Source organism: Magallana gigas, chromosome 3, assembly GCF_963853765.1.
Source record: "Magallana gigas chromosome 3, xbMagGiga1.1, whole genome shotgun sequence".
NCBI lineage: Eukaryota > Metazoa > Mollusca > Bivalvia > Ostreida > Ostreidae > Magallana > Magallana gigas.
In genome coordinates, this window is record NC_088855.1 from 53658881 (window position 1) to 53676938 (window position 18058).

Genomic DNA, 18058 nt, shown 5'->3' on the forward strand with positions numbered 1-18058 from the left:
AATTCACTAAATTACTGTTGATGTACGTAAGTAAGTTAGCTAAAAGAAACAGCCAAATCGATTCCTGTGAGACTTTGAGTCTGGCATCGTCATTTATTTTTCTAAGGTGCAAATAACTGCATACCGCATCAATTTTTATTTTATTTTTTCATTTTGGTATAAATATTTGAATAAACAATGCTAAAAGAAAAACAGATAATTTCAATAGATATTGTAGAAAGTTACTTTCAACTAGTTATACCTGAAAACCAAAGGCTGAATTTCATTCATAGCAATTTGTATTCCTTTTCGTTTTCTAACTTTTTAAGATTTGAAATCTACGAAATTTGTTAAGTCGTACGTGAAAAAGATCATCAGAAAATTATCTCCTTTGCTCCGAACAGTATTTCAACCAATGAAATAATTGTAAATTTTCACATCATGTATTTTCAACCAATCACAAAGGAAAGGAAGTGCACAACCCGGAGACTGTAAATTATTTCAACTCTTTATACCGCCTTCCAAGGAAGACGGTAATTAAGTCAATTCGTTACTTTAGTGGGCGACTTTAGTTTTGATACTCATTCGCTTGCGAAGCACGACCTCTGGTGAGAGAATGGGATAGAACTTTTTAGAACGGGGTAACCAAGAATGCGGATTGACTAATTAACGAAAAGTTTAGGACGAGATCATCACGCATCGCGGGCAGATACCTTGGATAGGACTTCAATTAATACAGACAGTTAATAAATAAAATGGAACAATTACTTAGTATTCATGGAAAGAACTTTCCAGAACGGGGTGCATAGAAACGGGTTGACTGATTGACATAATGGCGGAAAGTGTAGGGAGAGTTAACCATCAGCTTTGGCCACCTTCTTTGAATCTGACAACTTTGGATTAAATTATGCATGTAAATGGGTAAATGCATAACCGAGCATGTTTTAATTTGAATTCATACATTTTCATACCACGACAGATTGGTTGTTCACCTTAATTCTACGTCCATATACTGCCAATCGCAACCTCTCGGGAAGTTGCGATTGATACATGTAATATATAGAGTACATTTTAACGAGTGTATCTTCAGATAACAGACGAGGGGGCTTGTCCCCCGAGTCTGATATCTGAAGATGCACAAGTTAAAAAGTTACTCTATATGTTTTGTATCGTTGTTTTCAATGCACTGAGTTGCCCATGATCTATCAAAATTTTATTATGTTCCATTTTATATGACCAATGAAAAAGAGCACGTGATTCTAGAAGTTAAGCGTAATACATTTTATGAAAGTTCCATCTACCTCGCCCTTTTAAGCAAAAATGCCGTGGATGACGGTTGTGAATTTATGCTCTCGCAATTCTTAGGATATATAGTTGAAACCGAATTTCTTAAGTAAATTAGGAAACCTGAACATTCACAATCTGTTGATATGCATCTCCGGGATGAAGATCCTAAACAGAATTACTTGTAACGGCGTTTGTTTTAGATGTACATAAACAGAATGGCAGTGAATTTTCTTGATGAACATGGCGACCTTATTGCCGTTTTCGGCAAAGTTTTAGATGTTTGCATGAAGGAATTATTATCAAAGGGCTCAGGTACCAAAGTGCGACAAGCTGATTCGATAATGCCAGAAGATGAGGAAAAAATCTGGACTCGTGGAGTACACCGGATTTAGATAATTGTGTATTTCATTTCGAGCCGTAATTAAGTGGCTGTTTAAGCAGTAAAAAATGATAAGTTCATGAATTTGTAAATGATAAATACAATTTTCTTATTTTTTGCTACTCTTTATTTTTTTTTAAAGTGTGATCTATCACAGATACACCACATAAAGATGTTGTGTATCAAGAAAAAATGAATTGCTGACAACAAAGGAAAAGCTTACAAACAATGATACAACTACCTATTCCCAGGTTTAATAAATACACGTAGAATAAAAATAAAGTTGTTTTTTTTTTCAAGTCAGCTGCAACAAACCGGATTAAGGCCAAGTACATGTACATGTGTATATTTTCCATTTCAGTTTAGATTTTTCATCCCTGCCCGCTCCTTTAAATATCCAATACTGCATTTTTTTTTAATTTCAATTTTAATAGATTAAGATATGGAAAAATTTGAACATTTTTGAATACCAATGACTGATTTTCAAATAAACACCAGACTTGCACCAAGAATTGTCAACTTTGTTTTTACCAGATGTGTCAAGATCGAATGTCAAAGTATAATATTTGTAACAAGATATACAAAATGAAAAAAAATATGGTTCAACATTAAGCATTATATTATAATAATGTGTTAAGTGTTAATTCCCGCGTTTGCGCGGGGTATCATCTAGTATTCTTACCATTTTATTAAAGAAAATTATAAAACAGCCTTAAATGCTTTACAGTTATAACTCTAAAACTTTTCAACTGAATCATTTATTATGTACTTCCAAATGTGTTATCCACCGCATATTGATCCAAACATGTGATAAATAACGTTCTTGTACGATGGATTAATTTCTAGCTTTTGATTGGCTGAAATCCAATTTTCTACCAAATTATACAAGTTTATTATCTGCACGTGGCCAACAAGGTAACTAACATTTAATTTTTTCCTACATTGGATTAAATCATATATAAAAACAATTCGGGCTAGGTGAGTATTGTACTTCGAGGGTAGCTAAATCGTTGTATTGACCTCATTAACTGGTACTAGTGTATATTTACATCCACAAAGTCTGATTCCCTCTATTTCATATGGAATTGTAATTCATAACTCTGTAGAAACTGACAGGACTGAAATCTACACGATCCGTTTATCAATTGGTCGAAATCTACATCGACCTAAAAAATCACGACTGCACGAAATATTCATGATAATGATTGACTCAAATTCACATTGGAGACGATTTGGCTGTTTCGTTTATCTAGCGTATTGATGTTCATTAACAATAGTTTACTAGTTAATTTTACTCACTTTTTTACGATCAGTTTATTTGCTTGTTAAAAGAAAGTGTAAGATGGGTTCATCGAGTATCGGGGGCAGATATTCATACCTGGGATGGGACATCTTTGGTTAATACAAAAAGTTAATAAATAAAATGGAGCAATTTGATGCGATTTTTTGTTTTGATCGAAAGAATTTATTTTCCACAACAGGGTGCCCAGGAACGCAGTTTGACTTTGTTTTTAATTTTGTTTCATATTTAAATTTTAAAGAATAAATTAATTTTGAAAACAGTTAAGAAAAAAACCCTAGGATATATGCAATAAAATAAAAAAACAAACAAGAGATGTTTGTAAAACACTTTTACCCCCCTCCCTTGGAAACATCTGCGAAGGAAATGAACGGAAACTACAAATAATTGAAATTTTTTTAAGTCCAAGACACATAACTTTGTCAAACAAAAATGCTTGATCGACCCCAAAATTAAACTTGATCTAGATGTTATTATGATAAACCTGTATACCAAATTTTATTTTAATATGTGAATCCTATGCGAAAAAAATGAACGGAAACTGCAAATAAATGGAATTTTTTTTACGTCCAAGGGGTATATTCTGTCGAAAATTGCCCAATTGTACCCAATATCGAACTTAACCTAAATATTATTATGATTAACCTGTGAACAGGCTGAAGCTAGCAGCCACTAACAGCAGCCACTAAGCCCTTAGAAGCTAGCAGCCAATAAGGAAATTCATCAAAGTACTGAGAGTACTCGAACAGAAAATTATATTTTACCTAATTATCGACATATTTTAATTAATATCTAAATGATTAATGCTCATTAATTTGTACAAGCATTGACGACATCCGATGCAGTAAAGCTCGCCTGGATAAGAGTTATAAATTCGTCTTTGTTGGATAGAAATGAAATACATGTACGTCTATACAGGCCATAAGTTATGAAAATATTGTTATCCTAAGTGTAGTCTTATTGATACAAATAGAAAAACTATATGCAACATATAAAGTGATATGCAAACGTATTACGATATAAAAGAGATGATAAATTAAAAGGCAAAAAAACCCCGATACAAATACAATTAAAACCCCAAGACAAGCCGTTGTGGCAAGATAATTTGTTTACATCGAAGTTGAACATGTGCGTGTTTAAAAACTTATCCTCGGGCCTTTTCATTCCCCCGGAATCAACATTAATCGAAAATTAAAAAGACATCGTATAATTACAAATATGAGACAATGGAACACCTAGCATTGTGATTTGATTGCCCCTTGCAGGGGCATAGTTGACCTCTAACGCTTATTATGAATACCTTTTGAGGCCCTCTACCTAATCCTAGTGTTTCCAAGTTCTTGTGATCAATCTCAAGTCAGATATATACCCTTGAAATGAGCCAGAACCCCTGGGAGCCACTTGGTGGTACCCCTACAGTCCAAATTTGAGACTGGGAAATAGTAGCCCCATATGCCCTACACTGCTCTGGTATTCGTTTGATGCACACTTCAAAGATAAGGTAGATAATGGACCACTTTTCACCCCTATATCATTGTGAAATGCTAAAAAATGCAAAGTTCGGATGAGCTAAATCGACCCTTGCAGGGGCCATAGGTGCTAATTATGAATACTTCCTGAGGCCCTCTACCTAATCCTAGTGTTTCCAAGTTCTTGTGGTCAATCTCAAGTCAGATATAAACCCCTGAAATGAGCCAGAACCCCTGGGAGCCATTTTGTGGTACCCTTACAGCCCAAATTCGAGACCGGGAAATAATAGCCCCATAGGTCCCCAACACTGCCCTGTTATCCGTTTGATTCACACATCAAAGAAAAGGTAGATAATGGGCCACTTTCACCCCTATATCATTGTGAAAAGCGTAAAAAATGCAAAGTTCGGATGAGCTAAATGGACCTTTGCAGGGGCCAAAGGTGCCCTCTAACGCTTATTATGAATACCTCCTGAGACCCTCTACCTAATCCTAGTGTTCTCAAGTTCTTATGGTCAATCTCAAGTCGATATAAACCCCTGAAATGAGCAAGAACCCCTGGGAGCCACTTTATGATACCCCTACAGCCCAAATTTGAGACTGGGAAATAATAGCCCCTTAGGTCCCCTACACTGCCCTGTTATCCGTTTGATGCACACTTCAAAGATAAGGTAGATAATGGACCACTTTTCACCCCTATATCGTTGTGAAATGCTAAAGAATGCAAAGTTCGGATGAGCTAAATGGACTCCTGCAGGGGCCATAGGTGCCCTCAAACGCTTATTATGAATACCTCCTGAGGCCCTCTACCTAATCCTAGTGTTTCCAAGTTCTTGTGATCACTTTTCACCCTTATATCATTGTGAAATGCTAAAAAATGCAAAGTTCGGGTGAGCTTAATAGTCTCTTGTAATTTTTCTCTCAAATCATGGCTGACACAAAATAATCCTAAATTCATCTTTGGATTTATTACGTTTTGGTTTTCGATTGAGGATACTTATTTTATGAGAATAAAATCACAATTCAAGAAGTCTGACCGTCTTATTTTTGAAATAATATGAGGATTTTTATGATTTTTGATGCATGTTATATTTTGAGAAAAGAGCTTTACTGCCTCTGAAGTTGTCCATGCTCAGAGAAATTATTCATGAATAACTCTTTTTGATATTAATTAAAATATGCCAATAATAAAGTAAATTATAATTTTCTGTTCGAGTACTCTCAATACTTTGATGAATTTCCTTATTGGCTGCTAGCTTCTACGGACTTAGTGGCTGCTGTTAGTGGCTGTTCGCTTCAGCCTGGTTAACCTGTGTACTAAATTTCATTTCAATAAGTTTAGCCTCTGCAAAGAAAATGAACGGAAACTGCAAATAAATGGAATTTTTCTACCTCCAAGGGGCACAACTTTGTCGAAAATTGCTCGATTGTACCCAAAATCGAACTTGACCTAGATATTATTATGATAAACCTTTGTACTAAATTTCATTTCAATATGTTCAGCCTCTGCGAAGAAAATGAACGGAAACTGTTGGTCGACCGACCGACCGACAGACAGACAGCAGTATAGGAATGAGAGAACCAAACCCCCGGGGCCCGTTTCTCAAAAAAGCGTAAATCTGAGCCTAATTTAGTCCGACTAATATTTAGTCGGGTCTAAGTTGCTTTTCTGAAAGAGGCGTAAGTCGAAGAACTTGGACATCTCCGCTGAGCACTAAGCATGCGCATATCGTATTTTGTTTTGCTTTGAGGCTATGATTATATGTGGTGGATCAATTTTCCAATTCATAGTACATGTAGTACCCGAAAGTACGCATGTTATACTTTACCACTGAATGTGCATAGTTCAAGTTGTTCATAACAGTTTATATTAATGAAAGTAGAACAAATGCCTATACACTTCATAACATAATGACATTTTAGGGAAAAACAGTTGATATGAAAGAGGCATATTTCAAAGGTTTCAGAAACCAAATATATGACAATTAAATGCATTGTAGATGATATTGAGACACAATCGTACATATTAATTGAACGAAACAATGCATAGAATATTAACTCCAATGTCCGTGTAAACTTCAAATATTTATAGAATACAGGGACAGGGTACAGTATAGATATGCCCGCATAAATCTGCAGAATGATAAGTCATGCTTCATATAGATATTTAGGCACTTTCAGATGCTGGGATAAGGCTTGATTCTTTTTTACCATATCACTATATTATTTATATAAAATAAAATGACATTGAGTTATAAACAGCAACAAACTGAAATAGAAAATATCTACTGCATAAATAACATTACATGAACCTTGTCCATGTCTACAGAAGGAAGAAAAGTTCCATCATTTGTTCCAATATCGAAAGAATGTAGACAATGACATGCACGGAAACGATTCTTGATTTTCTGCGATTCAAATGATAATAGTTTTGAAAGATATTGTCAACAATTAAAAGGACAGGAATAATCAACATTTGAGGCCGGGGTCTCCCCAACTCCCTTTCCTGTTTTTGGTTTAATGGATTGATTGTTGTTTTTTTTTCGGGGAGGGGGGTTGAAGGTAGTATATACTGTAAGTATACAGGGAATTATTCGCCCCCGTTTAATTTTCAATCATTCAACCCTCGTTGTCAGCGGGCAAATTTTAGACTTGTTGATTTTCACTGTCTAATATTAAGTAATTTAAGTAACAACTGTGACTTGGCGAATTCACGACAGAGCGAAACTGTTTGCAAGTGTAGAGGGGCGGAAGTTACACGGGACGAAAATAACCCTTATACAGTATATTGATTAAAATATAGATATAAAAGCAGTCATCAAAGAACACCCTACCTATCTGAAGAAAGTGATATAAATAAAAGGTTTCTAAAAGTTTAATGGAAAGGCATCTAAAAAATCCCCTACCCCCTCCGGATAAGACATTTTGCATCTTAAGGGTTTTAACAAGTACATTTGAGTTTTACTTTTTTCCCTATCTGCTTTGGGTTATTGGGGTGGGGGTGTATACAATTGTTTATATAATAAGTATGACAAATGCAAGGTAGTTAAATGTGTAAATAATTCACACTGTTGTAAAACTGCTAGAACAACGCTTTTGTATTGCAAGTCGACAACTTCGAAATAAAAAAAAACATCCCATCTTAAATATGATGAAACAAAACTATCATGAACTCCAGTAAATAAAGATCAATTCAGTTAAATGATACAAATAAACAGCACATATGCATATGCACGAAGATCATTGATAGTACATGTAAACTATGCCTATTTAAAAGAATTACAATCGATGTTTAATATGAAGGCAATTGGTCACTTAATCCTAGAATTAATAAGATTAAAGAATTTGATTTCCGAAAATTCAAGGAAGTGTGCATGTGAAATTTTAGAATCTTCAAGAACCTTGACAAACGCTTGTCAATAGATCTATAGAATTGATACACACTCTGCACGCTTCTAAAACATATTAATTTTTTATTAATATTTTAACAAAAATTGATTGTACATGTATCTAAATGCGAGTTCATTAACATTCAAAATACATGTAGCTTTCATACGGTTTTGTAAAGATATTAGGAGTAAAAAAAAATGAAAATGAGAATGTATACGTGTCGTAAAGTTGTAAGTAATATAGGTAAAGAATATACAACCACACACAAGGACAAATTACAACTGTAAACGTTCTGCGTTGCTCCTATTCAAAGGAGTATTCTCAATATTTTGAAATCAGTTTCGTTTCATAGGTTCAAATTTGATTAGAAACATTAGAACCATTTCAACAAGAGCTTGGACTTTGAATAGTTGTGTCAAACTGCAGTCTATTACATCGCTGGCTACGCAGCCATGGCTCTTTGAAATCGACATAATTTGTCTGGCTTTTGAACTAAAACTACACAACTGTGTATATTTCACTTGAAACCAGCATTATTTTTAACTTGTTTTGACGCAAGAAATAGATAGCTACATCCTACCGAAAGTCTAAGGCCTTGCTAAGATGGTTCTAAATTCTAGTCTATGCTTACTGAGTATTGATTTAAAAATCAATAATCTATTCGTACTTATGTATACATCTATCTTGTTGGGGAATACATGTTTAGTTTAGAATTACAGCATCTTTTTGATTATTGTGTTTATATCATTTATCGGGGTATACCCATCTTTAATTCTTCATACTTAAAGTAGACTTCATTAACGAGTAGTAATGTATATTACACGCGTTTAATAAGGTAAGCCCATTAATTATCAAATTGATTTAATCTTAATTTATATAGAAATAGGAACAGTTATCGAACAATAGGTATTTTTTTAAGTTATACGTATATTTACAAATATTTCAATAAATGAGAATGTTTACCTTTAATAACACGTAAAACAAACCAAAAATTAAAATTCTCTGTTTATTTTGCCTTAAGAACAAAACACTCGCCATTTTTGTGCACAGACTAAGGACTTACGCCTACCCATTAGCAGACGTAGATATAAACCCAAATATAGTCCCGACTAAGTTTCCGCCTTTTTATGAAACGCAACTTAGTCCTGTTTTGAGGTTTAGTCCCCGATTTAGTCCGGACTAAGCTTACGCCTGGACGTAGGCCTTTTTCTTTGAGAAAGGGCCCCGGATGTTTACATTAGAGAAACGTTGTAATAAGGAATGAATGGGTCGGCGTTACGCGATTGGCTGAATTCAGGTATGTGACAATTTTCATTTTGTAGTAAAAATATTAGTTTTTAAAGTAAATGATGGAATGGGGGAATATTTTAAAGAATTTAGCAACACTAGGAAAAAATTGTATGGGTGGGGGTTGATTTTTTGTGTAGAGTGACATTTACTGCCGATCGCTGAAAGTTGTAAACAACTGCAAATATGACCTATAAACGCCACGGGACCCTATATTTTTTTGTCATTTCCTGAAAGGCCTTAAATTGAAGTTTCAAATGATACCAACGATTTGACTGAAACTATTATAGTAAAGTACTGAGAGGTCATAACGTTTGTATGGAGTTCTATGGTAAAATAATTGGTAGGCTTTTCCCAGCAAAGCAATATGTCCCCCCTTCTTCGAAGGGGGGGGGGGGGGGCATAAAAATATGGTTCAACATTTTAATTAATGTGTAAGGATTTAAACAAGCGCGGGATACCATTTAGTTTTATCGAACGGGCGGAGTGAGCGAAGATAAAAAAAATCGAAACGACATTTCGTTTTATTAAAAGAATTTTATCGAAAGCATGATGAAACTTACTCCATAGCCGAGGGGATAAAGTGTAGGGCTTGTGATCCATAGACCCCGAGTTCGTATCCCGCAGTGGCTTTTGTTGTTCCTTACTAAATTGAATTTTTAAGACATTCATTTTTTATTCCCAAACTGGAAATTTTTGCGCTTATTTGACATATGTACAATTTCTTTATCATTATATCTTTCACAATCAAATCAATAACTGTTTACTTTTAGTGACATTTTTCAAGTGTGTTATTCCACCTTAATCAATGGCTAAATCGCTATAATTAATCGCTAGAATTTTACTTAACCCTCTTTTTCATCGGCAGATCAAAAGTTTTACCCCAATCTAATTTAATTTTTCCATCGTTTACGGCTCTCTAAGCTGTCTATTGAAGACTGACATCTAGATAGTTGTGAACTTTAAGAGATTCTTAAAGGTTAAAGGCATAACTTATAATAGGGTATTAGCGACTTTTTATTGGATAATAGAGTGGGTGATGTTGTTATCACATTTCTTTTTATATACATGATCATGATGATATTACTTTTCTAACCAAATTGCACGTTATGTCTTGGTCACTCTAATGAAATGGGCGGAGCCAGTATACTAGCTGTTGTTGTCTTGTCTTTTTACGCAATTGTGTTTGTGATTTAACCCTAGGTAGATGTTTATGTTACCTGAAACTATCCTAAACATACAAACATATCAGTCATTTACAAGACGAGGTGGATGACGAGAAAATGACTGCTACTGGATAGATAATGTTACACTCTCTCCCTCGCCCAAAAAGAAAAAGAAACTGTTATCTCTCATCACTTTCAGAATATTCGATCACGATACAGATTATTTCAATTGAACATGAAATGTATAGTGTAATAATTTATTGTCCAATTTTGACAAACACAAACACATTGTTTAAATAATGTATATACATCTATACCTAGTAACAAAGCTGACTTTTTAGACAAGCCAAAGTGTACGTCTTGTCTTGCGTGTCAGTACTTTCATAATATTACGATTGTATAAAATGTACAAGTACGATTTCAGAGCAAAGACTACCTCAACCAGCGCGGCGGCGTATTCTAGGACATCCGTGACGTCATGGACCGAGCTGATGTTGATCAGAAGCAAAAGCATGTAGGGAAACATTAGCATAGCGAGAATGAACGCCAGGAGCATACGTTTAGAGACGGAATCGGATGTGCTCACTGAATTATGGGTAGACTGGAAGCGTCTCCTATCGCAAACACATTGCTGATCCATGCGATTTGCAGTCTGAATTTGTTCTATAATTGGGTATTCCTTCATGAAGGCATTCCTTCTGGAGACGATCTGATTTCCCGCGGTTGACGGTCGGATAATTTTGATCTCCACTGGTACGTCTGGGTTTTTGCTCTGACTGACCTTTGAACTTGGCAATTCGTCGACGTCATCATAATCGTGTTCGTCTTCATCCAAGTCCTCGATTATCTTTTGCTTCCAGAATTTGACCTTCTCAGACGGCGTGAATGAGATGTTGGAGAATTTATACTCTGGAATATCTGGAGAAAGGAATATTCCACCGATCTTTTGGGTTGTCATGTATTTTTCAGAGCTGTTGACATCCTCGATATCGTTTGTTGAAAGGGAATGAAGGGACAGACTAGTCTCTGTATAGCTCTCCTTTTCTTCGTAACTTTTATTCACCACGCCTTTCTCTGTTAGATGCAGTTCTAATCCACTTGACAGGGACAAGCTAGTCTCTGGACGAATTAACTCTGGTAATTCTCTGCGTTTTTCACAACATGCACATGGTCTTGAATCTATAGAAGAGTGACGATTGCTCTCGCTGCGTTTCTTTATTTTCTTTCTTGCGTACAGCCACCGCTCTTTAGGACATCTATCACTTGCGTTTTCTGTACACGAAAATCTTTCGCTGCTTAATATGGATTTCGTATCCGATATTGATGCCAAATTCTTTCGTTTTCTTTTCATAACGTAAATGTCGGTTGGGGATTCCCATGGGTGGTCCAAGCTGGAAAGCTCGGACCAAGATGTCAAGTTCGTCACGTTTGTTCTACGTCTTGTTTTCAGACGACAATCTCCTGGAGAAGGCGGGAAATCGTGACTTGGCGGCGAATTTTTCGTGTCCGAGTATGACGTTAGCGTCGTACGTTTACAGATGCTTCTACGTTCAGTTGATGATTTGTCGCTTGAGCTTATCCTCTTCGAATCTGTTGAAGATTTTTTGCAGAGATACCCATCGTTACTGGTGCTGAAGGTTTTAGAACAGGAGTTATGTTTCGATCGAAAATTGTTGAGGGATAAGTCACTCTCTTGTAGTTTAAAACTCTCAGCTCTGGACCAGAAGTCGCCTGAGCTATGACTTCTCTTCAAAACCTTTGACTTTTGTTTACCGTCGAAGGAGCACTTACTAGACAGGGTTTCCTGTGTGAATTTAAACTTCGAAGAATGTCTCCTTGATTGTCTAAACGAGTTTCTTTTTTCCCGACATGTTAAAGATGCAAATTTTTTCTTTGGACTCAAATCAGCGTGTTCGTTTAGCTTATTCATTAACTTCTTAATTTGTGTGGGATTCATATCTGAATGACTTCGAGAAAATCTGGATCGCCGAAGTCGTGGACTTGATTTTCTTCTAGAGGTAAACAGATTAGACAGCGTAGTGTCTCTTTCTGACCACTTTTGGGTATGTCGAGAATTAGGACTGATATTGAAGGTTCGACGAAACAGCCTGGAAGGACCAGAAAATTCCGAAACGTCGCTATACCCCGGTTCATCGTTCGTTGTTGTCTTCAATGATTCTGTATAGGAGCCTTCAAATGCGTTAGTTAGACTTTCCTCAGAGTCAAATGAATTGAAATGTCGAATGTCTGACCCAGTCGATTTAATTTCTATGTCAAATTCTGATTCGTGTCGAGTTTCTTCGTGAATGAACCCAGGGATCGATATTTTGATCACTGTATCTGAGATAGAAGTCACTCCTTTCTTGATTGTTGGATGTCTCGTTAAGGCAAAACTTAGTGATTCTAAAGGCTGGACTTGGTGTCGCACTCGGATCGCTAGTAAAATACCCAACCAACAAAAGACGATGGCAATAAGCATGGCGCTGTATAAAAGCATTTGCAAGGATTCGTGAAATAAGGTTGACGGATTCGACGCGATGATGGCGCACCCTTCGCCGAAGAAGGACTGGTTGTGGAATTCACTGGTCCAGGCCTGCGAGTAACTGGTCACCTGTAGGCTGGAGAGGAGGAGGCTGAGGACCCAGGACACCGAGATCTCTATCAAGTTGGTGAGACTGGGGCGGATCACGACAATCCGCTGGCGGACGCGGTTCAGACGGTGGATGGATATGAAGAAGATCGTTAGGCACATGTTGCTCCATGTCAACGTCCGAAAGAACAGGATTGCTAGGCAGTACTTACAGTCGACCACGAAAGAAAACAGAATACTAAGGCGACTGACGAACGTTAGTGGAATGTACAGTCCACAGAATATAGCCCCTGTCACCACGATATTCACTTCTAATGAGTAAATACGACGGAAGTCGGCTTCCAAGATACTCTTCAGAAGGAGATAAATGTTGACCGAGATTCCCAAAGTGAAAGATGTCAGTTTGATCAGAAGTGTGATGATGATGCTGGCAAAAACACTCATGGTCTAAATAGAAAGAAAAAAATCTAACTTATAAGACGGGTTATATCATTTTTAACTGCACTTTCTCCTTCTGTATTTAAGATGCGACGATATAGTATTCGAAAAGAATTATACTCAAAGTGTTCATAAGTGATGTATATAGTATAGGAATCTTACCGTGTTTGTAGCCCTACTCAGTTGGATGTGCTAATAGTCTATCTTGTCTTTTTATATAAGATAAGTTGGAGAAAAGACATTACTGATTGGTTATTTTGTAAATAGGCTTTATCGATACAAAACGCCCCTTATATTAACTCAATATAAAATAAAGACACGGTATACGCTGACAAAAATGCTCTTTTCTAAAACTGTCTTCAGTATATCATAAAACATTTATCTCACAACTTATTTACGTTTTCGAATGCAAGCTTTGAGATCTGATTTTAAAAGTGCGGGTGCGTATATAGGGAAATGTTTTTGAGCATGGGAATTACTCCATCGTATTTTCAATATCATAGCAAAGTTTTATATCTTGTTATTCGTTTCAATGAAATGTTGAAAGAACATCGAATCAATCTCTTTTGATATTCAGTTTTTCGATCTACATCACCGTCACCTGACGTTATAAATTTTTGCCATCATGAAAAAAAATTATACCCCTCCCCCTTCATGATCGGGTTAGGGATATATTTTATTATGAGAAAAATATATAATGTCAAATGCCTGTAATTTACATGCGCATCAGTCTTGTTGAAATCGTAAATTTTGTCGAATTGTCTAGATTTTTCCTACTGATGATTTTGATACAATGATGTCTCAATGGCATGTTAGAATTTTTTAGTCTACCTGCACAGAGATCTGCAAAGTCCACGGGTTCGAATCGAGGATGATAGACGAGTAACCATGCAACGGGAAATGTAGGTCGTAGGCAATTGACTTTATTTTCTTCAGTGCATCGCAATGACATATATGATATAGGTTAGTATAATTATAGTGAGAAAACATCGAGGTAGAAATTGGCTGCAAATTTGAGGCTTATTTTTTTGACTGACTTGAGATGGGAATTTTTGGGTAGGAACATTTTATTGCTATTGTAAAGGTTAACAAAGACAAGCATCCGTTCAAATGCACGTAGTGACGCAGAGAAACTGTCTGAAGATTCTGGTTAAAGTAAAATCACGTTTGTTACTGCCATCCTGTACAGAAAATAGCTTATATAATGTGAAAAATTCTAATGCAGAAAAATGTCTTCTGATTAAAATCTACTACATGAATTAACGTTGGCCTTATTCTCACCAACTGCGCCTTTAGGTTACAAGTAAAATAACCGTATTAATACCACGTTTTAACCACGAAACAAAAGTTGTTTATAAAAATGTTATACATATGTTCATACTGTTTTTAATATTTATAAAAACGTTCTTCTCATATTTGTTTAAAAAGTATATTTAAATTATAGCAGTCAACTAGTTGTTATCTCTAAATGGTAGCATATAAAAATTAATGTTAATTTGACGATATTTATTCAATTTTGTGCATGTAAGATTAAAAGAGGGATGTAGATAATCATAGTTCTTACACAAAATAAATTGTCTCTTTGTAAAAGTTCTTTAAAATGTTCCATGGCAAAACTCCAGAATATCTTTCCAATATTTTAGAAACACAAACTTCTAAAGATGGAACACATAATACAAGGAGTAATGATTCCGTAAGAGAAATTTTCGCACGAACAAAACTATATTATGAGTCATTCTTTCCAAGTACAATAAGGCTCTGGAATACACTACCTAATGAAATACAAAACAACCCTTCTTTAAACAATTTCAAAAAATATTTAAATCGTAGCAATATAAACATTCCCGATTATTATAATTTTGGATCCAGAAAAGGACAAATTCTACATACCCAGTTAAGATTAGAGTGCAGCGCCCTGAAACTTTATATGTTCCGCAGAAACCTCTGCCCCTCCCCATTATGTTCATGTGGTTCAATTGAAAGTAATGACCACTATCTTTTATATTGCCCAAATTATAATGTAATACGTAGTGAAACAATTAACAAACTTCGAGATTCAACAAATGTCAACCTATTACTCTTTGGGTCTCCCAATATTAGCAATAATGACAATTAATACATTTTTATATGGTTCAAAAATTTATCATCGACAGTAAACGATCTTAGGGTACCTAGGGTAACATCGACACTTTTTCTGCTTAATTATATTCTCTAAATATGTAAAAGCATCCAGGATATATTCATACAGGGATGTATTTCATACATGTATTTCCTTTGGTGTTTTACTTCAAATTGTTCTGAACACAATTGCATTGTTTTCCTTATAGTATAACATGTAGTTATACGTTCGTGGGTCGATTAGCTCACTAGTTTAAAAATAAATGCACTTGTAATTCCAACTCTCAAACTCATGCATATGTCAAAATGTATACTCTTGATTGTTATGTATATTGGGTGTCTTTTTTCTCCTCTTTTATATAAGCTTTCTGATTCTTCATTTAATCATACATACATGTAATTTGCACCTCTCATATTTGTTCTTATCTAAGAGAGGGATTTGTATAAGCTTTTTGGCTTGTTTCCCAATCCTATTGTACTTTATGCCAAATACATATACCTGCTATTGTAAAATATCAAGAAATATTGTTTAAACTAATTTTCTTATATTTACATATAAAATATAAATATGGACCCCCCCCCTTTTTTTGGAGCATGTAAAAATTGGACTGAAAATAAGGAAATTATGAGTGAAATTGAAGTTGTAGATATACTACGCCCCCCGGGATTAGTTTTTTGAAGATTTTGAAAAGTTTCCTTTTTTTACTAGTCAAGATTTTTTGGATGAGTCTGCCCCCCCCCCCCCCCACTTTCAATAACGATGCTACTTGCCTGCATTATGTTTAGAATCGTCAATTAATAGGGAAGCGTAGGGTATGTGACCTTGCTCACTTTTTCTTTATTTTTTTTTTTTAATTAAATGTATATGATATCCTGATACAGGCACTTAGCATCGTTTTTGAAAGTGTGGGGGGGGGGGGGGGGGGCAGACCCATCCAAAAAATCTTGACAATCAAAAAAAAAAAAAATCTTCAAAATCCTAATCCGGGGGGGGGGGGGGGGGGGTAGACTAACTAGACTAACTATACTTCCATAAATAAAAATTCTTCCCTACCAAAATTTTTTCCCCTACAAATCATGAAATTCCTAATCCGTGGGGGGGGGGGGGGGGGGGGGAGAGGTAACTTCAATTTGACTCCTCATTTCCTTATTTTCATATCAATTTTTTACTTACTTCAAAAAAAGTGGGGGGGGGGCAACTCATTTTAATTCATTTTTTTATATGTTAATTTTTAAAAAAATTGTTGCTGAGAGAAAAGGTGGGGGGGGGGGGGGCAGGCCCCCCCCCCTGGCCCCCCCTGATGCTACGTGCCTGTGATACCATGTTTAAAATACAATGTATCCCCGAGTACCCAAACTCCGTCACCATAAGCAGGAAACCTCCCGCGTTTCTCTGTAAATTGTTTTTTGTGGTTTTTATCATTTGCAATCACTAGATATAATCTGAAACAATATAATTTATAAAATTATTAACAAAAATATTTTTATTTTTATTCAAATAAGCCCTCTGAATACGACGTTTATCACGCGTGCCTATTATATTTATGAACCCTAACTCCGTCACCCACATGCTCTATGATATGGCAGGGAATGAAGACACATTTACAATTTAGTTAAAACTCCATTTGTATATAGGCCAAGTTATAATAAGTAAAAATGGTGCATACAATTTAAATTGTATCCAATTTCATCGAAATAAAATGATCGCCAGAATAAAAAATGGGTCTATAACAACAATCACAATGGCCTTTTCAGAATGTATGAATGCCGTTTGATTTATGTCCATACACATTTCAAATATTTTATACCATTAATTAATATATTACTTATTATATTATTTATTTATTAGATTTTTAGAAATGTAGCATATTCTGAATAGCGATATACCAGATATATCTATACCCTGTATAAGGCAAAAGTATCGGCATGAGCGAGTTGACGTTATCATCAAGAGTAGTGCATAAAGGCTATTGCGGTCTGAAAAAAATGTATTAATTACCTTAATCAAAAATGTATTACATGTGAAATGTTTCATCTTGACCTCTCTAAAAATGGCTGACCACCGTGAATGATCGAATGGGCCCGCATTTCAGAAATATCGATATGTTAGTGCACCCGTGAAAAAGTTTTAGCTGATTTCACTCAATTAATGGTGCATAAAAAGAACAAGATTTAATTCTGTTATTTTTTAACACATTCTTAAATTTAACCGTTGCAAATTGTTGACATTTGATTAAAGATTTTTGACATGTAAAAAATGACGTCATAATCGTACTTGATTTCAAACGGCGAGGAGTTTCCCAAACGTGACGGAGTTAGGGGGCTATGCGATATTTTAAGAAAGTCAGAGCCACAGGCGCATGACGTTAAAATTTTTCTTAAGTAACTAAGTTTATCCATTGTACTATACTGCAGTAGTAATAATAATATCATTCTATTATTATCAATTATTTAGGCGCTTGTGCTTTTGACAGTAAGTTTTTAGGGGGTTGGGGATTACGCCCCCCTCCCCCCCCCCCCCCCCCCCCCCCCGGCCGGAGAATTCAAATTTCTTAAATATGTACATGGTAAAAAGAAGCTGCCATATCTATGCCCCGAACCATCTTCGCTAGCCAAGGGTTTTCGGTCCACTTTGCTCCCCATAAACCCTTGGCG